We start from the raw sequence: 23,670 nt of genomic DNA, 5'->3' as shown, positions 1-23,670 counted from the left end.
AGGGGTGGTGTAGGGGCAGGGTCTCGGGGCAATGTGAGGGCGGGGTTCCAGGTGAATGGGTGGTGCAGGGGCAGGGTCTCGGGGCAATGTGAGGGCGGGGTTCCAGGTGAATGGGTGGTGCAGGGGTGGGGTCTCGGGGTAATGTGAGGGCGGAGTCCTGGGTGAATGGGTGGTGTAGGGGCGGGGTCTCAGGGGGAAGGGGTGGTGCAGGAGCAGGGTTTCAGGGCAATGTGAGCACAGGGTCTCGGGTGAATGGGTGGTGTAGGGGCAAGGTCTCAGGGGGAAGGGGTGGTGTAGGGGCAGGGTCTCGGGGCAATGTGAGGGCGGGGTTCCAGGTGAATGGGTGGTGCAGGGGCAGGGTCTCGGGGCAATGTGAGGGCGGGGTTCCAGGTGAATGGGTGGTGCAGGGGTGGGGTCTCGGGGTAATGTGAGGGCGGAGTCCTGGGTGAATGGGTGGTGTAGGGACGGGGTCTCAGGGGGAAGGGGTGGTGCAGGGGCAGGGTCTTGGGGCCATGGCCGGTTCCAGGCCACAGCATGCCAAGCGCGTGCTTGGGGCGGCACGCCACAGGGAGCGCTCGGCCGGTTGCCAGGAGGGCGGCAGGCGGCTCCAGTGGACTGCGGAGGGTCTGCTGGTCCTGCGGATCTGGTGGAGCATCTGCAGGCATGCCTGCGGGAGGTCCACCAGAGCCGCAGGACCGGCGTGCGGCAGAGGGCCCCCCGCGGTATGCCGCTGTGATTGGGGCAGCGAAATTGCTAGAGCCGGCCCCTGCTTGGGGCAATGTGAGGGCGGGGTCCGGGGTGAATGGGTGGTGTAGGGGCAGGGTCTAAGGGGGAAGGGGCAGTGCAGGGTCAGGCTCTCGGGGGGAAAGGGAAGGGGCAATGTGAGGGCGGGGGTGGGTCCTTGGGGAAAGAGTGCAGGGGAGGGGTGTATTGGGAAGGGGCAATGCAGGAGTGGGGATTTGGGGGAAGGGGTAGAGTTAGGGTGGGGTATTGGGGAAAAGGGGCAATGCGAAGGCGGTGCCTTGGAGGAAGGGGCAGGGGCAGGGCTTTGGGGAATGGGGCAGGGATTAGGGGAACAGGTGACATGAGGCCAGGACGTCGGGGGTAGGGGGCAGTGTGGGGGCAGGACCCCAGGAGGGGGGGGCAGGGCTTTGGGGAATGAGGCAGGGATTAGGGGAACAGGTGATGTGAGGCCAGGACGTCGGGGGTAGGGGCAATGTGGGGGCAGGACCCCAGGAGGAGGGGGGCAGGGGCAGGGCTTTGGGGAATGGGGCAGGGATTAGGGGAACAGGTGATGTGAGGCCAGGACGTCGGGGGTAGGGGCAGGGTGGGGGCAGGACCCCAGGAGGAGGGGGTAGGGGCAGGCTGGGGGCAGGAGCCCAGGAGGAGGGGGTAGGGGCAGTGTGGGGGCAGGACCCCAGGAGGAGGGGGCAGGGGCAGTGTGGGGGCAGGACCCCAGGAGGAGGGGGCAGGGGCAGTGTGGGTGCAGGACCCCAGGAGGAGGGGGCAGGGGCAGGGTGGGGGCAGGACCCCAGGAGGAGGGGGCAGGGGCAGGGTGGGGGCAGGACCCAGGAGGAGGGGGCAGGGGCAGTGTGGGAGCAGGATCCCAGGAGGAGGGGGCAGGGGCAGTGTGGGGGCAGGACCCCAGGAGGAGGGGGCAGGGGCAGTGTGGGGGCAGGACCCCAGGGGGAGGGGGCAGGGGCAGTGTGGGGGCAGGACCCCAGGGGGAGGGGGTAGGGGCAGTGTGGGGGCAGGACCCCAGGAGGAGGGGGTAGGGACAGTGTAAGGGCGGGACCCCAGGGGGAGGAGGCAGGGGCAGTGTGGGGGCAGGACCCCAGGAGGAGGGGGCAGGGGCAGTGTGGGGGCAGGACCCCAGGAGGAGGGGGCAGGGGCAGTGTGGGGGCAGGGCCCCAGGAGGAGGGGGCAGGGGCAGTGTGGGGGCAGGACCCCAGGAGGAGGGGGCAGGGGCAGTGTGGGGGCAGGGCCCCAGGAGGAGGGGGCAGGGGCAGTGTGGGGGCAGGACCCCAGGGGAGGGGGCAGGAGCAGTGTGGGGGCAGGACACCAGGAGGAGGGGGCAGGGGCAGTGTGGGGGCAGGACACCAGGAGGAGGGGGCAGGGGCAGTGTGGGGGCAGGACCCCAGGAGGAGGGGGCAGGGGCAGTGTAAGGGCAGGACCCCAGGAGGAGGGGGCAGGGGCCGTGTGGGGGCAGGACCCCAGGAGGAGGGGGCAGGGGCAGTGTAGGGGCAGGACCCCAGGAGGAGGGGGTAGGGGCAGTGTGGGGGCAGGACCCCAGGAGGAGGGGGCAGGGGCAGTGTGGGGGCAGGACCCCAGGGGGAGGAGGCAGGGGCAGTGTGGGGGCAGGACCCCAGGAGGAGGGTGTAGGGGCAGGGTGGGGGCAGGACCCCAGGAGGAGGGGGCAGGGGCAGTGTGGGGGCAGGACCCCAGGAGGAGGGGGTAGGGGCAGTGTGGGGGCGGGACCCCAGGAGGAGGGGGCAGGGGCAGGGTGGGGGCAGGACCCCAGGAGGAGGGGGCAGGGGCAGGGCTTTGGGGGGAGGGCGGAGCTCGGGGAATGAGGAGGATTAATTCGGTTCAGTGGCAGGTTTGTCTGCGGGTGACACTGGCACTGCAGGGGGGTTAAAGCCGGGCTCACCCGAGGGAGGAGGACGGGGCTGGGTGGCCGGGCACAGCGGGAGTTCGGGGAGTGACAAGGAGCCGGTTCCAAGGCTCATCGGACACCCCCAGAAACCAGCTCACACCCAGACGGGGGGTTCCAGCCCCAGCGAACAAGGGGCGCTGGGAACATCCCCGCGGTGCAGACAAATGTACCGAGTCACCGGGCAGAGACAGACCCGGCACTGACCTGCCCCCCCGTCCTCGGCCTCCGCCCCCTGCGCTCCCGCCCCCGCCCCGATCAGCTGCTTTGTGCGGGGGTGAAAGGGGCGAAGCGGCGCGGCACGTTCCCACGCGGAGCAGGTTCACACACTGCACGGGGGGCGGGGCTCTCTGGGGGGCGGGGCGGGGGGCGGAGTTGTGGGGGAGGAGGTGTCAGGTTGACCCAGGGACCCGCCCTCACCTGGGCTCGAGAGGACGGAAGCGCCCCGGGGCAGGCTGGGAGTTGTAGTTCCTGGCCCGTCTCACAGCGGAAGTGACGAACGGTTGCTCAGGCAACGCGCCCCCTCCCGGTGCACACTGGGAAGCGTAGTTCTCCCTCTCACACGCGGCCTCTATTGGAGGAGGGGCCGTAGCTCGTCAGTTCGCCGCGCCCCTCCCCGCTCCCTGATTGGCGGAGAGAGCGCGGGACAGAGACTCGGCGCGTGGGGGAGGGGCTGGTTCCCTCGCCCCGAGGCTTCGCTGCCCCCGCCCCCTCCCCACGGGGAGCCGGGGGGGGGGCACCAGTGGGACCCGCCCCGGCGCTGCGGGGGGGACGCGGGCTCGGGGGCAGCCGGCGGGCGGGGCCGGGCCGAGGGGCGCTGAGGCGGGACGGGGAGTGGCGGCTCCGCACGGGGGGGCCGGGGGCTCAGACACCCAGTTCCAGGCACCAGGCCCAGCCCCTGCCCCGGGAGCAGCCCCGGGCCCGTGGGAGCCGGGCGGGGGGGGCACAGGGCAGAGGCAGCGCGAGTGAAAGGGCTTCACCCCCCCGCTGGGCCTGGGGGGGGCAACAGGGGGGTGGAGGGGCTGAGCTGCCTGGGAGCCTGGGAGCCACACCAGCCTGGCTGAAAGCCGCTATAGCCTCCCTCGCTCCCTATGTGCGCGTGTGTGTGAGAGGAGACGGAGGCTCAGCCACAGGGGCACGTGAGGGTCCCGCTGGCCCAGCACAAAGGCTGGTAACTCAGCAGTAAGTTACCTGCTCCTCAGCTCTGGAAGCGGCTGCTGTTCCTCACTTGGCCCAGTGCTCGCTTTCATCACGTGACCTTTAAAGCGGCTGGCTAGTTACCCAAACTCATCTATAAAACAGCCTCACCTGTAACTCCACTTGCTGTTTAATCTACATGAGAGACATGAGGAAGGATCCCTGAAAAATAACAACCACGTTGCCTCAGAAGGGCATAATTAAGTGAGCTGAGTGCTCCCCGTTATATCCGTTCTTCCTAAAAAGAGAGAAATTCACACACAGGCACATTATCTGCACCCTATGTGCAGTGAGCAGCTTTCCAGGGCTACACTGCACTTCTGCAACTGGTCACTAGGGGGTGCTAAAGAACACGGATTAAACAGGCATTGGGCAAGTGGCAGGAGGAGCCCCAGTGCCTGAATGATCTAAAACTGGTCTGTCTAAAGCCCTGGAGGATGTACGTAGGGAACTGATCTGGATGGGCGAGGGGGAGGGACAGGGTGAACAAAATATCTTTCAAGTCAAACTGCTGGTGAGAAAGGAGCCAGATCTCTAAGAGATTTCCTGTGGGGAGGATTTGTGTGGGTGGTAGATCCCTGATGGCAGCAAGAGTGCAGCTAGGAATGTACAGGCTAAGTGGATGCATTCCCAGGATGCATTCCTACAAGATAAGGATGGGACACATTCCAGGAGATAAGCTCTATACAGATAAGGGCCATGAAGTAGCAGGAGGCCTTCAACCTCCCCCAACCTGCCCCCCAGTGTCCCCCCCATCCGCTGTGACTCTTCTGCCAGCACCGCCCCCTCCTCTTCCTCTGTAGGGCCCCAGCAGCCCCTTCAACCTCCCCCAACCTGCCCCCCAGTGTCCCTCCATCCACTGTGACTCTCCTGCCAGCACCGCCCCCTCCTCTCCCTCTGTAGGGCCCCAGCAGCCCCTTCAACCCCCCCAACCTGCCCCCCAGTGTCTCCCCATCTGTTGTGACCCTCTCGCCAGCCCCACCCCCATCTGTGGGGATCCCTCAGCCCACAGCATCCCCTCCCCCATCGTGTACACTCTACCTGACCTTTCCCTTCGCTCCCGACCTCCTCCTCCCCCACCGTCCTCAGCACCCCGACATTGACCTCCTCCTCTCGCCCCACCCCAAACACCTTCCTTCCCGTCCTCAGCACCCCACACTCCCTTCCTCCTCCTCCCCCCCATCCCCGTCCTCAACGCCCCACCCCTAATTGCCTCCAACCCATTTCTCATTGCTACGCCCAACTTTCCCATCCCCCCACTCCCACAGTCCATCCCCAGGATGTGAGGTTCCTCATCTTCAATCTCTGCTACACCCAAACCTGCCAGGTTCTCCTTTTCAACCACTGTGGGATCGTCCAACCGCCGACACCCATCCACTCTGGGGTCTCTGAATCCCACATTCCCACAATGCACCTTGGCAATGCCACTCTCCTCTATCCCTAATCCCCCTATTCCCTTAGGTCCTTCTGGACACCCCAACCGACAGACAGGCCCCCACATACATCCCAGTCATTCACATGCTGAGCTAGTTCTTCAGGGACCCCCACAGCCCACCAAACTTCTCCATCCATGAGCCCCATGGACCTGTGGCCGGGAAGGTGAGGAACCTCCCACTTTGACTGGGCTGGGTGTGGGTGTTAATCTTTTCCTGTCTTGTTGTGTGCTGTACTCACAAAGGCTTTTTGCTCCCTCCGGGTGAGGTGTGGCTTTTGCCAAAGATGAGGTGTTTTGGTAGCCCTGTGGATGCTGTGTGGTGTCTGGAATGGGGCGTGTGTATTCCCATCATGCCCCTTCCCCTCTGCCTGCAGAGCTGAGACAGACAGGTCTGAGGAGCAGAGCAGGAGCTGTGGGAAGGAGAAGAGCAATATGAAGATGGAGTCTAAGATGAGGCCAGGTAAGTTCTGTGGAGGGAGACATGCTAGACAGCACCAAGGATTGCGGAGACAACCAGGTGCTTCAAGGGAGATGATGTTGCCATTTGCGAGGGCAGATCATCTCTCTGGCCAGGAGTGGTGTGTGCTCACTAGCAGAAAGTTGCATCCATGAGGGTGACTCCCTGTTCTGAATTTCTTTCTTCCTCCTAGGTTTTTCTCTCTGTGTTGGCCAACTTTCACTCAAACTCTCTCTCTCTCCTTTCATGGACACCTGTCATGTTCAGTTTCCTGCATTCTCTTCCTCTGCTCCCCCACCCCCAGTCTCCTATGGGCTCTGCTGGGTCTATCTGCCCACGGGCAGGGTCTCTGCCATACTGGGAAGGATGTTTCCTGCCTGCCAGGATAAGGGGGTTGCTCCTCCCACCCACTATCTTCAGGAAGACCTCATTGCTGTAACTGGGTCACACTGTGAGTGGCCATTCAAGTCTTTGGGGCTGTGAGGTCTGAGACTGAAAGGAGTGGGCTTGCGGTCATGGCTTTGGGCACAGGAGAAGTGGGGCTGGGATTAGAGATGCCCCTTATCACCCGCTAGCTCCATTACTGCATCACCCAAAAGCCTCGCTCAGGGTCCACTATGCGTCCTTGCGCTGGGCACTGCAGGGACAATCAGAGGGACAGCAGGATGCATAAGGAAATAGATGAGTGTGTGAGGCAGATGGGTGAAGGGGTGTGTGTGGCATACATTGGGGCTGGATGGGGGGTTGAGGGTTGGACGGACAGCAGGACAGATGGAGAGCTGCAGGGATGGATGGTGATGTCAGAGGCTGGACTTGTGATGGGTTCAGCTCATGGCCGCTGGCTCTGTCATCTCCTGCCCCCATCTGCCCATCTGCCCCTGTCTCTCGCAGGCAGCACTCAGCAGAGTCTGGCCCTGTTGTTACACTGGTACCCACATCCAGCGCACACCTGTGCGTAATGCGCTCCTGGAGAGCTCAGGCAGGGAGAAGCGTGTGGCTCACAGCTGCTGAACCAGCTACTCCAAAGACTCTCGCAGATCTCCCCCTCCTTGGGCAGCAACACCCTGGCCGGGGGGTTCCTTGTCCCTCCTCGCTGCCAAAGCAGCCTGCTCAGCACAGAAACCGAGGTCACCTGTCTCTGCCCAGCCTCTAGCTGGAGCTGCTCCAGCCCCGAATTGCTGGTATCCAGCCTGGCTGGAGTTGGTGTGATGTCCTAACAGAGTCTGTTCTTTCTCCCTGGTAGATAGTGATTTTCCCCACTGCAGTTAGTTGCTCTTTCTCTGCTTCCACCATAGCCCCTCCCCAGCGATAGTGACCCCTGCTGGCCAGGCACGGGAGTGTCCTGTAGGTGCCTTCTTGTAGGAGCAGTGACTCCTGGTGGCGAGGGGCAGCAATGCCTGGCCTGTATCCCACCTAGCATTGCTGCAGTGACCCCTGGTGGCAACTGAGGTCAGTTGCCTGTGTGACCCCCACTACTTCCATTGCGCCTGTGAGCGCTGGTGGGTAGGTGAGGCAGGGCTCTGTATGTATATCAGCCATTGGGGCAGTGCCCTCTGTGTATCCCACTCTCATCTCAGTGACTCGTGTTGCCCAGGTGGGGCAGTCCCCTGTGTGTATTTACTCCCCCCAACCCCTGCATTGGGCCTGTGACCACTGGTAGCCAGAGGAGTCAGTGCCGAAGCTGTATTCTTCACCTTCCCCAAGGGGGCAGGGTGCCTGGGTGGCTGTGTCAAGCAGTGCCTTGGGTATCTTTCAACTCCTTTGTGGCAGTGAGCCCTGCTTCTGGTGTGTATCACTCCCCCACTAGGGATGTGCACTGGTGGCCAAGTATGGCAGTGCCCTTTGTGTAGCCCCCTCTCCCCGCCCCCCAAGGTGAACAGATAGAGAGTGCGAAGGATCGGGACGGGGTGGAGGCTAATAGGCACCTACATAAGAAAAAGCCCCGAATATCAGGATTATCTCTATAAAATCGGGACATCTGGTCACCCTATCCCCTCTACCCATGTGCCAGGTATGGCAGGCACTGATCCCTGGCATCCCTGTGGGGCAATACCCTCTGTATATCCCCCAATTGGGGCAGTAACCCCTGCTGGTCAGGTGGGGCAGTGCCCTGTGTGTGTGTGTCCCCTATTTAGGTAGTGACCCCGATGGCTAAGTGAGGCAGTGGCCTTTGATTTTCTCTTCTCTCCCCAGCCCCTTCTCTCTCTGGTGTAGGACCCCCAGTTGGGGCACTACCCGATGTGTATCTCTACTAATTGGAGCAGTGACCTCCCCGGGGTGCCCTGGTGTGGCAGTGCCCTATTGCTTTCTCCTTCCCCTTCTCTCCATGCCATTGTAGTAGTGGCCACTTCAGGCAGTGGCCTGTTTATCATCTCCCCCCCACCAGCACCATTGCAGCAGTGCCACCTGTGACCATGTGCGGCAGTGCCCTGCCTGTATCCCCCCCTTAACCTTTGCTGCAGTGACCCCAGGTGCCCACTTTGAGTAGTAGCCTGTGTGTACCTCACCTCTTGGTGCAGTAACATGTGTGGCCAGCTAAGACAGTGCACAGTCTGTGACATCTGGTGGCCACGTAGGGCAGTGGCCTGTATGTACCATCTCCTCTGGAACAGTGACCACTGGTGTCTTGGTGCTAAGATGCAGCCACTTCTGGGTTACATGGTGGGGCTGTTTACAGGACAGTGGGGACAGCCCCCCTGTTCCAGGAAGTAGGGGAATGTCTGGTGTTTGGGGCAGAGCGTTCCACCTTCTATTGAACTGTGATGCTCTGAGCACCTTTCCCCTGCATGAAGAAGACCTTGTGTGACTCCAAAGCTGGTCCAGTAACAGGTATCACCTCACCTGCCTTGTCTCCCTGGTTTTCTGGCAACTGTCCAGCTTCCCCTTCACTGTTGGTCTTCAAACCTCCTCCAAGCAACCCCCCACCAATCCCTTAAGATGCCAAACCTCTCCTGGAACCCAACCCTAGGGGGGGCACCCCACCTGAAAACCCTATGGCATCATGGGAGTGGTAGTGTCCACTGCCTCCATCTTCCACCAGCCAGGATGGGCCCCACAGCACAATGGGAGTGGTCGTGTCTCCTGCTTCCATTTCCTGACAGCTGCTGCCAGGCCTGACCCAGACTTCCCATTTCTGGTGCGAGTCTGGAAGCAGATGCTGCCATGAGGCGGTGCCGGGAAGGGTGGTGCTGGTGTCAGGAGGAGTAGGTGGGTCTGTGCTACTGTGGGGAGGTGCTGCCCTTGCTGTGAAAGTACTCCGCTGTTAGAGGAGATGTCATCTCCCTGCCCTGCCGTGCTCTGCACCAGCCCCTGCTTGTCACGGGAGCAGGGCTGGCTCCAGGCACCAGCGTAGCAAGCAGGTGCTTGGAGCAGCCAATTCAAAGGGGTGGCCCATATGGCATCGGGGCAGCACGTCTGGGTCTTTAGCGGAAATTCGGCGGCGGGTCCCCCATTCCCTGTCTTAGTCTTTGAGCTACCACCAAATGTCTACCAAAGGTTAAGGGAGGGAGAACTCGCCGCAGAACTGCCACAGAAGAAGCAGTGTGGTTGAGCTGCCGCCGAAGAGCCACAGCTTTTCTTTTCTTTCTTATTTACTTTCTCCACACCGGTCATGGTTTTACAGACCTCCGTCTTATCCCCCTTTAGTCGTCTCTTTTCCAAGATGAAAAGTCCCAATCTTATGAATCTCTTCTGAGACGGAAGCTGGTCCATATCCTCTCATCATCTTTGTTTTCCTTTTCTGAATCTTTCCCATTCCAATAGATCTTTTTTGAGATTGGGGCGACGGCATCAGCACGCAGTATTCAAGATGTGGGCGTACCATGGATTGTTATTGAAGCGATATGATAGTTTCAGTCTTCTTATCTATCCCTTTCTTAATGATTCCCAACACTCGGCTGCATATTGAGTGGATGTTTTCAGAGAACTATCCACAATGACTCCCAGATCTCTTTCTTGAGTGGTAATAGCTAATTAAACACCATCGTTTTATAGGGATAGTTGGGATTATGTTTTCCAATGTGCATTACTTTGCACTTAACAGCACCGACGTTCATCTGCCATTTGGTTGTCCCGTCAGCCAGTTTTGTGAGATCTCTTTAAGGCTCTTTGCAGTCTGCCTGAGACGTGACTATCTTGAGCAATTTTGTATCATCTGCAAATTTTTCCACCTCACTGTTTACCCCTTTCCCCAGATCATTTATGAATAAGTTGAACAGTACTACTCTCAGTACAGACATCTGGGGACAAGAGAGGGAAGATCCTCTTCTGACACTGGCAGACCAGGTGCCAGCTCATACCAAGGCCCGCAGGCCTTACTGAAAAGTGACAAACGCATGGCTGGAACCTAGTCTTTCTCACCTGTTGGTTACTGTTGTTAAAACAGGCCTTAGATTTATAAAATGTGTTTAGTGTTTAGAGTTTATGACAAGCTCGTGAGTTGCTGCATGCATTCTTCTCACTTATAATAGCCGTAGCCCATGTTGTAAGGTGATATATAAGCGTTGGCACTAAAGCTGTAAACCCCCTTGCCGCCACCCTGCCACCAGTCAGGAGAGAAGCATTGCCAAGTGTGAAATGCTAGTTTACCAGAAGAGGCGTCTTCTCCTTTCCAACAAGAGAAGGCCCTGAGGCAACGTCTACACTACAGCATAAAATCGAAATTACTAAAACCGGTTTTATAAAACTGATATTATAAAATCAATTTTATGCGTCCACACTAGGGCGCATTAATTCGGTGGTGTGCGTCCATGGTCCTAGGCTACCATCGATTTCCGGAGCGGTGCACTCTGGGTAGCTACAGTAAAAGTATGAGACCAATAACTTCGATTTCCGTCCACACTAACCCTAAATCGATATAGTAATATCGATTTTAGGGTTACTCCTCTCGTTGGGGAGGAGTACAGATATCGATTTTAAGAGCTCTTAAAATCGATTTAAAGTGCCTTGTAGTGTGGACGGGTCCAGCGTTAAATCGATTTAACGCTGTTCAAATCGATTTAACTGTGTAGTTTGGACCAGGCCTGACTAAGAAATCAGGCAAGCCACTATGGATCATCCGTGGACAGAAGACCTGGTTGATTGCTCCCCCTCACACACCCAGGAGGAGGCAAAGACCTGCACAAACACTTGCCCCTGTCAGCTTGAGCTCTGGGGGAATGGAATAACAATCCCTGTCAGGAAGAAAATGTTGTCCCCACCCCGGATGCTGCTTGGACTTCAGGGAGACCGCACACTTTCTAAGCATAAGCAAAGGATCCTGGCTGTTTTGCTAGGTTTAGCCCTATGACTCCATGTTAAAGCTATTCTAGTGCCTGAGAAACTCACACTTGATACATGGTGGGTGAGATTAAAGCATGGATATCATAACCTAGTCCCAGATTTGGACCTTAGCGTCCAAAATATGGGGGTTAGCATGAAAACCTCCAAGCTTAGTTACCAGCTTGGACCTGGTAAAGCTGCCACCACCCAAAAAATTAGAGTGTTTTGGGGCACTCTGGTCCCCACAAAAACCTTCCCTGGGGACCCGAAGACCCAAATCCCTTGAGTCTCACAACAAAGGGAAATAAACCTTTTCCCTTCCCCACTCCAGGTGTTCCTGGAGAGATACACAGAAGCAACCTCCGTGAATCTAAGCAGAGGGATTCCACCCTCCCCCCTTTCCAGCCGGGAAACACAAGCACTTCCCTCTTCACCCAGAGGGAATGCAAAGTCAGGCTAGTAAATCTAACACACACAGATTTCCCCCTGACTTCTTCCTCCCACCAATTCCCTGGTGAGCTGTAGGCTCAATTCCCTAGAGTTCCCCACTAAAGAAAAACTCCAACAGGTCTTAAAAGAAAGCTTTATATAAAAAGAAAGAAAAATACATAAAAATGGTCTCTCTGTATTAAGGTGACAAATACAGGTCAATTGCTTAAAAGAATATTGAATAAACAGCCTTATTCAAAAAGAATACGATTCAAAGCACTCCAGCAACTATAGACATGTAAATACAAAAAAAAAAAACATATAAATCACTAGCTGATCCTTTGTACTTACAACTGGGAAACAGAAGATTAGAAAGCAAGAAATAGAAATCCCCTCATAGCTGAGAGAGCATACAGGCAGAAAACCAAGAACAAAGGATTCACACACAAACTTCCCTCCACCCAGAGTTGAAAAAATCCTGTTTCCTGATTGGTCCTTGGGTCAGGTGCTTCAGGTTACTTTTTTTTTCAGGTGAAAGAGACATTAACCCTGTTTATGACAGTGGAACACGCAACCATAAGGAGCACCACTGCCTTAGGGTTAGGGTTATGCCATTCGATCTCTTTGTTCTTGTTAGTGCTGCAGTTTTTTGCCTTAAGCTTATGCCATTAGAACTCTTTCAGGGTATGTTTTGGTTCCTGAGAGGTAAAAGGCTGCTGTGTGTGTGGTGTTATGGAGTGAGGTAGCAAAGGTTGGTTGCAGAGGTTGTGCAGGTGCCACAGAAATTCGCCCCCACGCCACCGCCAACCCCAACCCCAACCCCAACCCCAACCCCAGTTCTGGTCCCAGAGTCCAGAATTTGCATTAACCCGCCTGCTGACCTCTGACTAGGAATTTCGCCCTGCTAACTCTTCCAGCAAAACAGGCCAAAGAAAGTGTAAGCAAGCACTGTACCGCAGCCCCCGTGCTCTTTTCGGTTCCTTCCCACAGAACTTTCACTGCATACCAGTCCAGTCCCTTGCTGTTGCTTGTCTAAGAGCTGCATGCATATGCTAGACTGTACCCTGTGCTGATTCCTGACTTTTGTGCTCCATCCAGCCTTGCCTGTCCGTGTCTCTGTGGCGCAATGGGTTAGCGCGTTCGGCTGTTAACCGAAAGGATGGTGGTTCGAGCCCACCCGGGGACGGCGATGAGCCCGTGCTACTTTCTTGCTTCCCCGAGGCCTGCAGGGAGCCTCCAAAGTCCCCTTTTGCTGCCTCTTGGCCTCAGTGCTTTCAGCTGGTGGCCCAAAGAGCGTGCTGGATGCCATTCAGAAACCCGTCTCCCAGCAGCCGTGCCGGAGGCTCAGGCTTAATCCTCGAGGCCGAGCACAAAAACTTTCAGCCGGGAACATTTTGCTCCCTTCCCGCCTCCGCCAAAGCGGCAAGGGAGAAGGGGACGAGACACGCCTGCTCAAAGACGCCTCCCTCCCACTTCCCTGTAGGCTGTGCAAAGCTGTTGGCCTGCCTCATGCCTCGTCAGGAAAGAGCAGCCATGCTGCCCAAGCCTGAGTCACGTGCGCAGCCAGGCCCGCCCCGGCTGACGGCGCGCAGAGCCACGCGAGTCAATGGCAGGTCGAGTCGGTAGCCTCGGCTCTTTCCCCTGACAGCCACACAGCACTGCCTAGCGCCCCGAGAGCCTCCCTCCTGTTCTCCCGCAGCCCGCCGGGGTGGGTGGGAAAAGGGGACCAGGAAGCACTGCAGCCTCATTCTGGGACAGGAGGCCCTTGCCACACCCAGACATCCCTCTTGCCTTCAGCCCAGGTAGCCAGGGAGCTCTCTGGCAGGCCACCGCCTCAGCACCCTCTTGCCGCTCTGCTGGTCACCGCCTCGCTGGAAGGCCCAGAGGGAAAAGAAACAAACGCACACATAGCAGAGGATGGTTTCGATCCATCAACCTCTGGGTTAATGAGCCTAGCACGCTTCCGCTGCACCACTCTGCTGGCTTTTCACAGCCCTGCCACCCAGACGGCACTATCCAGATTAGGGCCTTACGCGCTCTCGTGCTGGCAGGCGGATGCGCAGGCTGCTAGGCAGCTGCCCTGGTCACAGGATTTTACAGCGTCTGCAGGGTAAAAGGGATCTCTTTGGGGTTTGGACCCCACTGGGAGCTTGGTAGCTGAGTGCTGGAGACGGGAGCACTTCTTAAATTGTTCTCAGTTAAGCCTTCAGCTGGTGGGGGACGAGGTTCAGCCTTGGATCCGTGTCTGCAGCAGGCAAGCACCTCTGCCTCAATCGGCCCCCCTCGCTGTCTTAGCAGACTAAAACCCGGAGCAAACGCACATGCCTTGCAAAGGAAGAGGAGCCTGGATCTCGAACAAATGTCAACATTTTATTAAGATGATGTTCAAAGAAAAAAAAAAGGGTACGGTACAGCGTTTAGGAGCAGAAATTTCTGGTGATCAGGGAACAACGTACAGATTACCCAGGGGGTGCGAAGTTCGGTTTAAGATCGGGTGGCAAAAGGAATACATAATGTGCAATAGCCCCGACTGGGGGTAAAAGGTTAACGTACAGACACTGAGTTAGGAGGGTATGTTGTCCATGTGAGGGCTAAGTTCAGGTGTGGAGTATAACGAGCGGATAGGACGATGAGGATGGATTGACCTGCATTTGGTGAGTTTGAACGTTCAGTGTTTTTTAATCTTTTCCACAATCTAGTTTAAGCAGGGTCGCTATGAACTCTACCCTGCCATCTGTTAGTGATCTGTTTGTAAAGGCCTTTTGAGGCTGCTGTCATTTGCATGGTTCCACCCACCCCGGATTGCATGATGGGAGTGCTTGTCCAAACGGTCATTTCAGCTGCTGTGGGATCCCCAGTCTCTTTATTATTGGGGCAGGAGTAATGCAGTGTATTTTGCTGTTCGTTTTGGATCAAGGAGAGAGTAACTGTAGCTGGCATTTGAGGCCTGAGAGCTTCACCCTCGCCTGAAAAGTACTCATCATTAAGGGGTCTGGGTTTCCAATGCCCAAGGCTTGTGGGTGGCTGGAATGGATGTTTGTTTGGTCTTTGGCAGGTGGTGTGTGCTGGTTTTGTTCCTACTGTCCCTGGTGTGGAAAGACAGAGATGTTTTTGAATCTTTTTGAGTTGTTGTTAGTGGTGCAGTTGTTGGCCTTAAGCTTATGCCGTTTGATCTCTTTCAGGGTGTGTTTGGGTTCTGAGAGGTAAAAGGCAGCTGCTGTGTGTGTGGTGTTATGGAGTGAGGTGGCAAAGGTTGATTTGCAGAGGTGGTGCATGTGCCACAAAAGTTGTGGGGGCCCACCCCCAGCTCTGGTCCCAGAGGCCAGAATTTGTGTAAACCTACCCATTGACCTGTTACTAAGAATCTGGTTTCACAGTGTGTCACAAAAGCTGTGTCCCACAGCTTAACTGTCAGAATCCAATCTGCAAAATTTTCTTGCTGTTTAAGTGGTGAGGAGCATTTTCCCCAACTATGGGGTTGTTTTCAACTTATAGTGTGAAAAAGAAATCACAACCTAGTGCTTCAGAAATATTGGAAAACTGCATTTAGTCACTAAACACTTTTTATCTATGGCTAGTTCTAACATGGGTTAGAAATGTAAAACATTCTATTTTTAAACTGGAGAAACACAAAAGGCATAAAATGTGCACTTAAAAATTCCACTAGAAACCCATAGCACTAAGTGCAAATATCCCTTTTCTATCTTGCTTATTTCACCATGTTTTGGAACCCATTTCCCTTGCCTAACGAGATTCATGTAGGTTCGGGTGAGTCCCGAAATCATGAACCGCTAAGTTCCGTTTTACTGTCCTTGATTCATATCACCGGAATAACTGCACTTTATTACCACTGCCCCTAATAAGAAAGAGACTGAGGATCCCACAGCAGCCGAAATGATCCTTTGGACAAGCACCCCCATCATGCAATCCGGGGTGGGTGGAACCATGCAAATGACAGCAGCCTCAAAAGGCCTTTACAACAGATCACCAACAGATCGCAGAGTAGAGTTCATTCTCACCCTGCTTATCTCCTCCCCCCAGCCAGGCAGATTGGACAAATGACCAGGGAGGAGTATAAAAATATTGCTCAGGCAGGCAGGAGTGAAATCAGGAAGGGCAACTCATGCTTGGAGTTGTACCTAGCAAGAGATGTTAAGAGTAACAACAAGAAGGGTTTCTTCAGGTATGTTAGCAACAAGAAAAAAGTCATGGAAAATGTGGGCCCCTTACACAGTGAGGGAGGCAACCTAGTGACAGAGGATGTGGAAAAAACTAATGTACTTGATGCTTCCCCCTGCCCCCATCTTCACGAACAAAATCAGCTCCCAGACTGCTGCACTGGGCAGCATAGCATGGAGAGGAAGTGACCAGCCCACTGTGGAGAAAGAAGTGGTTCAAATCTATTTAGAAAAGCTGGATGAGCAAGAATCCATTGGGCTGCACGCGATGCATCTGAGGGTGCTAAAGGAGTTGGCGGGTGTAATTGCAGGGCCACTGGCTATCTTTGAAAAGTCATGGTGATCGGGGGAGGTCCCAGATGACTGGAAAAAGGCTAATGTAGTGCCCATCTTTCAAAAAGGGAAGAAAGAAGGAGGATCAGGGGAACTACAGGCCAGTCAGCCTCACCTCAGTCCCTGGAAAAATCATGGAGCAGGTCCTCGAGGAATTAATTCTGAAGCACTCAGAGGAGAGGCAAGTGATCAGGAGCAGTCAGCATGGATTCAGCAAGGGCAAGTCACGCCTGACTAACCTAATTGCCTTCTGTGAGGAGATAACTGGGTCTGCGGATGAGTGGAAAGCAATGGAGGTGTTACTCCTTGACTTTATCAAAGCTTTTGATACAATCTCCCACAGTATTCTTGTCGTCAAGTTCAAAAAGTATGGGCTGGATGAATAGATTATAAAGTGGACAGAAAGCTGGCTAGGTCGTCGGGTTCAGCGGGTAGTGATCAATGGCTCCAAGTCTAACTGGCAGCCGATATCAAGCGGCGTGCCCCAAGGGTCGGTCCTGGGGCTGGTTGTGTTAAACATCTTCATTAATGATCTGGAGGATGGCTTGGGACTGCACTCTCAGCAAGTTTGCAGATGACACTAAACTGGGAGGAGCGGTCGATACACTGGAGAGTAGGGATAGGATACAGAGGGACCTAGAAAAATTAGAGGATTGGGCTGAAAGACACCTGATGAGGTTCAGCAAGGACAAGTGCCCAATCCTACACTTAGGACGGAAGAATCCCATGCACTGCTCCAGACTAGGGACCGAATGGCTAGGCAGCAGTTCTGCAGAAAAGGGCCTAGGGGTTACAGTGGATGAGAAGCTGGATATGAGTCGACAGTGTGCCCTTGTTGCCAAGAAGGCTAACGGCATTTTGGACTGTATACGTAGGGGCCTTGCCAGCAGATCGAGGGACGTGATCGTTCCCTTCTATTCGACATTAGTGAGGCCTCATCTGGAGTACCGTGTCCAGTTTTTGGCCCCACACTCCAAGAAGGATGTGGAAAAACTGAAAAGAGTCCAGCCTAGGGCAACAAAAATGATTAGGGGGCTGGAAGACATGACTTATGAGGAGAGGCTGAGGGAACTGGGATTGTTTAGTCTGCAGAAGAGAAGAATGAGGGGGGATTGATCGCTGCTTTTAACTACCTGAAAGGAGGTTCCAAAGAGGATGGATCTAGACTGTTCTCAGTGGTACCAGATGACGGAAACAAGGAGCAATGGTCCCAAGTTGCGGTGGGGAAGGTTTAGGTTGGATATTAGGAAAACCCTTTTTCATGAGGAGGGTGGTGAAGCATTGGAATAGGTTCCCTAGGGAGGTGGTGGAATCTCCTTCCTTAGAGGTTTTTAAGGTCAGGTTTGACAAAGCCCTGGCTGGGATGATTTAGTTGGGGATTGGGTTGGACTAGATGACCTCCTGAGGTCCCTTCCAACCCTGAGAGGCCATGATTTTTAAGCTGTTCCCGTGTATCAAGGTGAGCTGCAGCTCAGCAAACCCCAAGAATCTGAGGCCAGCTACTTTGCAGGAGAGACAGACCATGCAGCAAGTACAACACGGGGTCGCACCCCGGCCGGCAGATAGAATCTCATGTCTGAGATCCCGGCTCCTGTTCCTTTGCAAAGTGTGTGCTTTTGCTCCAGATTTTAGCTGTGGGCCAAGTGCCCTCTGGCTTCTCGTCCGGGCTCCGTCCTCCATGTGCCGGGCCATCAGCGGGACTGTCTCAGGAGAGCAGCTTCCCCACCCTCGCTGCATCCCAATCTCCGCCCAGCTGGGGAAGGAGCAGAGGCAGCTCGGAGAAAAGACTCCTTTGAGCGCTGGAGATGGCCGGAGCATCTTATTTGCATACCCACAGTGCATTGCCTGCAGCGAAGCGAGTCCCTGGTCAAGGGGCTTGTTTTGCTCCCTGTGTCACCGGTTCCCATGATTCAACTCAGGCTGTCGATCGGTTCAATTCCATTTCCTCTAAAAGCTAGCAGTTTAGTGGGCTGTGAGAGTAGTCACCCTGACTTGTGGTAGCATACGTGGTTGCCCCGGCAGAGACTCTGCTTTTTTTTTTCTCTCCTTTTTTTTCTCTCCCTTTCCCAGTTTGTATAAATCTTTTGCCTTTTACTAAAGATTTCTGTGGAGAGGAGCATTTATGAGTTTGTACCCAATTTTTTTTGAGGCTTTGTTTTGGTAAGACTGTTCCCTGTTGTGAAAAAAACAGAAGGATACTACCTCATCTAGTGTCAGTAACTCAAGCTTTTCTATTAGTGTATGAAAACAACTGAGAGCTCTGAAAATGACTGTGTGGGATTTTTTGCCCTTCTTTTTTTTTTTTTTTGAGTTCATCGTGTTAGTGAGATGGCTTCCTAGCTAACAGGGGACTGTTTTGTGATGTGTATTCTGCTGGCTCTTTGGTTTCATAAGTTTTTGGTTATCACAGTTAAAGAGCAGCAAAGAATTGCGTTGTTGTTTGTGTTAACGTTTGGTCTGTCCTAAGAGTGTATGGTTTGGAGTCATTTGTAACTCTTGGGTTAGTTATTGTCAACAGCTTATTTTGGGTCCCTGAGTTGAAAGGCTGCTCTTGCGGATTTCAGTTTGCAATTGTTGGAAGGTCAGTTAAAGAGCTGCTTTCTTAATCTAGTCCATGAGGGTTCTTACGCCGCCCTCCTTAATATACCTTCCAGAAGGTGATTGCATGGTTTCCCTCCTCTCCCCACAGAAGAGAAATTGTCCATCCCTTTCCTGTTGGGAAAACACCAGTGTTTTTAAATGTTTTGCCCAGATGAGGGATAGTTTCATAGGAGCAGAAGAGGAGGAAGTTTGTGGCCATTTGAGTCAGATTCCTAGCATTTAAGGCCAGAAGGAACCAGCCGATCACCTCAGAGGGACTAAGGGGCACCAATGCCCCAAATAGCGAGGAACTGCTTTGATGCAATTGACTGTATGTTTGATATAGTTGCGTGGGAAGGAGCAGAAAAGAGCACTGGGGCTGCGGAATAGCGCTTGCATAGGCATTCTTTGCCCTGGTTTCCTATAAGAGTTAACAGTGAGAGATTGGTAGTCACAGGTCAGTGGGTGGGTTTATGGAAATTAGGAGTCTAGAGGGGAAACCAGGGAGAGGAAGGCATCTGAAAGACTTGTCTGTCTTTGAACAGAATTGTGTGTTAAGGGTTTCTTGCTTTGAATTCTTCACTGGAGTCATTTCGGAGAAGTGAGTCAGTCTTCCGTAGAGTTCCCTAGTTATGGTGTTTGTTGCATGTCTGGGAGCTCGTCCTGGTGAGGTAGAAATGGGTGGGCGCAGGGGTGTGCGTGCGTGGCAGAATGTCAGTATTGTTTTTTGGCTCCCTGGAGCTAAGATCAAAGCATAGTGTCTGCTCATTGTAATCTGTAATATGTCTTTGATGTGAGCACTGTGTATTAGCTTGATTTTTGAAAGAGAAGAATTAGTGAGAAGAAGAGCTTGCTTGTCTACCCCATGCATGGATTTGGTATTGCAGTGTTTCCAGGAACAGTGTATCTGCTTTAGGGGAGAACCTCCTGGTTAGAAAAACAGAAAAGAGTTAAACTGTGATGATTTTTTTTTTCAAGCAGATTCTTTTTTGAAAAAGCAGAAAAATATGGTGTTTTTAGTGTTTTGTTTCTTTATGATAAACACAATACAGTTATACTTTCTTGGAAGTGTTTTGTGAGTCTGCAGATGTGAGAGGTTCTTCTTTGTCTTGCTAGATAATTATTTAAGAGGCTGGACTTCTTCTTTCTGCTGTGAGTCTTTTCAACAGTATGAGGGACAAATGCTTTCCGGACTCTGGGTCTGTAGGGGAGATGGTTGTTTTTTTTGTTTTGTTTTTTTTGGGGTGGGGGCTTGGTAATATTTGAGATTACGTGTACATCAAACAACTGCACGAGTTACACAGACTTCTCCGTACCCGACCTACGTTCTATGTATCTTGGTTCGTAAGATCGAGACAAGGCACTAGATGTCGTGCTGCATCCGGCACACAAGGGCCCCAAGCCTGATTTTTTCCCCCCAAACTGACTGTAATCTAAATGCTAAATAATTACCCTTAACTTCTCATTATTGCCACCCTCACTATTGGAAAATCCCCTAAGTCACATGAGAATTCTTTGTTTAAAAAATGTAATGTGGGTTCTCTATCTTTCCCTTCCAGTTTTCTGAACCAGGCAAGCTTGAAACTTACTTTTCTAGTGCAGCCAGAGCCCCAGAGAGCAGGAGCCCCTGGAGCCTGGGGCTGGCAGGCAGTGGGGTTCCGCACGGTTGTGTATTGCACACACACTTTGATCTCACCCACCAAGCATCAAGTGTGATCTCCTCAGGCACAAGAACAGCCTTAACATGGAGTCACAGACAGCCCCCTTGGGCACCCTGACTCTAGCTTGCCACCCAGGTGTAGTAGAAGCTGCTGTAACACTCAAACTCTGTATGTCCTTTAGGGCTAACCCTAGCCAAACAGCCGGGATCCCTTGCTTATGCTTAGAAGGCATGCCGTCTCCCTGAAGTCCAAGCAGCATCGCGGGTGGGGACAACAGTTTCTTCCTGACAGAGATTTTTATTCCATTCCCCCAGAGCTCAAGCTGATGGGGGCAAGTGTTTGTGCAGGTCTCTGCCTCCTCGTGGGTGTGTCAGGGGGAGCAATCAACCAGGTCTTTTGTCCATGGATGATCCACAGTGGCCTGTCTGATGTCTCAGTCAGGGCCTTCTCCTGTTGGAAAGGAGATGACGCTTCTTCTGGTAAACTAGCGTTTCACACTTGGTAATGCTTCTCTCCTGACTGGTGGCGGAGTGGCAGCAAGGGGGTTTACAGCTTTAGTGCCAACGCTTATATATCACCTTACAACACGGGCTACGGCTATTATAGGTGAGAAGAATGCATGCAGCAACTGACGAGCTAGTCATAAACTCTAAACACATTTTTATGAATCTAATGCCTGTTTTAACACACTAACAAACAGGTGAGCAAGACTAGTTTCCAGCCATGCGTTTGTCACTTTTCAGTAAGGCCTAGGGGCCTTGGCGTGAGCTGGCACCTGGTCTGCCAGTGTCAGAAGAGGATCTTCCCTCTCTTATCCCCAGGTGTCTGTACTGGGAGCAGTACTGTTCAACTTATTCACAAATGATCTGGGGAAAGGGGTAAATGGTGATGGCAAAATTTGCAGATGATACAAAATTGCTCAAGATAGTTGAGTCCCAGGCAGACTGCGAAGAGCCACAAAGAGATCTGACACAACTGGGTGACGGGACAACCAAATGGCAGATGAACATCGGCGCTGTTAAGTGCAAAGTAATGCACGTTGGAAAACAGAATCCCAACTATCCCTATAAAACGATGGGGTCTAAATTAGCTGTTACCACTTGAGAAAGAGATCTGGGAGTCGTTGTGGATAGTTCTTTGAAAACATCCACTCAATGTGCAGCGGAGTGTTGGGAATCATTACGAAAGGGATAGGTAAGAAGACAGAAACTATCATATCGCTTCAATATCAATCCATGGTACGTCCACATCTTGAATACTGTGTGCTGATGCAGTCGCCCCAATCTCAAAAAAGATCTATTGGAATGGGAAAGATTCAGAAAAGGACAACAAAGATGATAAGGGGATATGGACCAGCTTCTGTCTAAGAAGAGATTCATAAGATTGGGACTTTTCATCTTGGAAAAGAGACGACTAAAGGGGGATACGACGGAGGTCTATAAAACCATGACCGGTGTGGAGAAAGTAAATATAAAAGAAAAAAAAGCTGTGGCTCTTTGACGGCAGCTCAACCACACTGCTTCTTCTGCGGCAGTTCGGCGGTGAGTCCTCCCTCCCTTCCTCTTTGGTAGACATTTGGTGGCAGCTCAAAGACTAAGACAGGAAATGGGGGACCCGCCGCCGAATTTCCGCCAAAGACCAGACATGCTGACCCGATACCAGACGGGCCGCCCCTTTGAATTGGCTGCTCCAAGCACCTGCTTGCTACGCTGGTGCCTGGAGCCAGCCCTGCTCCCGTGACAAGCAGGGGCTGGTGCAGAGCATGGCAGGGCAGGGAGATGACATCTCCTCTAATAGCGGGGCCCTTTCACAGCAAGGGCAGCACCTCCCCGCAGTAGCACAGACCCACTTACTCCTCCTGCTTTCTCCTGACACCAGCACCACCCTTCCCGGCAGCACCTGCTTCCAGACTCGCACCAGAAATGGGAAGTTTGGGCCGGGCCTGGCAGCAGCTGTCAGGAAATGGAACCAGGAGACACAACCACTCCCATTGTGCTGTGGGGCCCATCCTGGCTGGTGGGAGATGGAGGCAGTGGACACTACACCCCCATGGTGCCGTAGGGTTTTCAGATAGGGTGCCCTCCCCAGGGTTGGGCTCCAGGGGAGGTTTGGCATCTTAAGGGACTGGGTTGGGAGGCTTGGAGGAAGTTTGAAGACCAACAGTGAAGGGAAGTTGGACACTGGCCAGAATACCAGAGAGACAAGGCAGGTGAGGTGATACCTGTTACTGGACCAGCTTTGGAGTCACACAAGGTCTTTCTTCATGGAAGGGAAAGGTGCTCAGAGCATCACAGTTCAACAGAAGGTGGAACACTCTGCCCCAACACCAGACTTTCCCCTACTTCCTGGAAAGGGGCGGCAGTCCCCACTGTCCTGTCAACAGCCCCCCACGTAACCCAGAGGTGGCTGCATCTTAGCACCAAGACACCAGTGGTCACCGCTCCAGAGGAGATGGTACATACAGGCCACTGCCCTACGTGGCCACCAGACGTCACAGACTGTGCTCTGTCTTAGCTGGCCCCACATGTTACTGCCCCAAGAGGTGAGGTAAACACAGGCTACTACTCAAACTGAGCACCTGGGGTCACTGCAGCAAAGGTTAAGGGGGATACAGGCGGGGCACTGTTGCACATGGCCACCAGGTGGCACTGCTGCAATGGCGCTGGTGCGGGGGAGATGATAAACAGGCCACTGCCTGATGTGGCCACTACCACAATGGCGTGGGAGAGGGGGAGGGAGATACCAATAGGGCACTGCCACACCAGGCACCACGGGGAGGTCACTGCTCAATTAGTAGAGATACACATCGGGTAGTGCCCCAACTGGGGGCCCTACCCTAGAGAGAGGGGGGGCTGGGGAGAGAAGAGGAAATCAAAGGCCACTGCCTCACTTAGCCATCGGGGTCACTACCTAAATAGGGGACACACACACAAAGGGCACTGCCCCACTTGACCAGCAGGGTCACTGCCCCATTGGGGGATATACAGAGGGTATTGCCCCACAGGGATGCCAGGGATCAGTGCCTGCCATACCTGGCACAGGGGTAGAGGGGATAGGGTGACCAGATGTCCCGATTTTATAGGGATAGTCCCGATATTCGGGACTTTTTCTTATGTAGGTGCCTATTATCCTCCACCCTGTCCCCGATTCTTCACACTTTCTATCTGGTCACCCTGGGGGCGGGAGGGAGGGGGCTACACAAAGGCACTGCCATACTGGCCAACAGTGCACATCCCTAGTGGGGGAGTGATACACACCAGAAGCAGGGCTCACTGCCACAAAGGGGTTGGAAGACACCCAGGGCACTGCTTGACACAGCCACCCAGGCACCCTGCCCCTTGGGGGAGGTGAAGAATACAGCCTTGGGCACTGACTCCTCTGGCTATTAGTGGTCACATGCCCAATATAGGGGTTGGGGGGAGTAAATCACACAGGGGACTGCCCACCTGGGGAACCACGTGTCAACGAGATGAGAGTGAGATACGCAG

At 54.2% G+C, this 23,670-nt stretch overlaps 3 non-coding genes across 3 annotated transcripts; all 3 read left to right on the top strand.

The window, feature by feature from the left end:
* The first annotated feature begins 12,542 nt into the window (after positions 1-12,542).
* TRNAN-GUU (transfer RNA asparagine (anticodon GUU)) lies at positions 12,543-12,616 on the top strand. Its single transcript has one exon. It is a non-coding gene; the product is annotated as a tRNA-Asn (tRNA).
* A 5,377-nt stretch (positions 12,617-17,993) lies between these two features.
* On the top strand, positions 17,994-18,110 carry LOC127041380 (U5 spliceosomal RNA). Its single transcript, XR_007771664.1, has one exon. It is a non-coding gene; the product is annotated as a U5 spliceosomal RNA (small nuclear RNA).
* Positions 18,111-19,240: 1,130 nt separating this feature from the next.
* LOC127041370 (U2 spliceosomal RNA) lies at positions 19,241-19,433 on the top strand. The gene has a single exon (XR_007771654.1). It is a non-coding gene; the product is annotated as a U2 spliceosomal RNA (small nuclear RNA).
* The last annotated feature ends 4,237 nt before the right edge of the window (positions 19,434-23,670 follow it).

Source organism: Gopherus flavomarginatus (genome assembly GCF_025201925.1).
Source record: "Gopherus flavomarginatus isolate rGopFla2 chromosome 13 unlocalized genomic scaffold, rGopFla2.mat.asm SUPER_13_unloc_2, whole genome shotgun sequence".
Classification (NCBI taxonomy): domain Eukaryota; kingdom Metazoa; phylum Chordata; order Testudines; family Testudinidae; genus Gopherus; species Gopherus flavomarginatus.
This window is presented reverse-complemented; position numbering and strand designations above follow the sequence as displayed.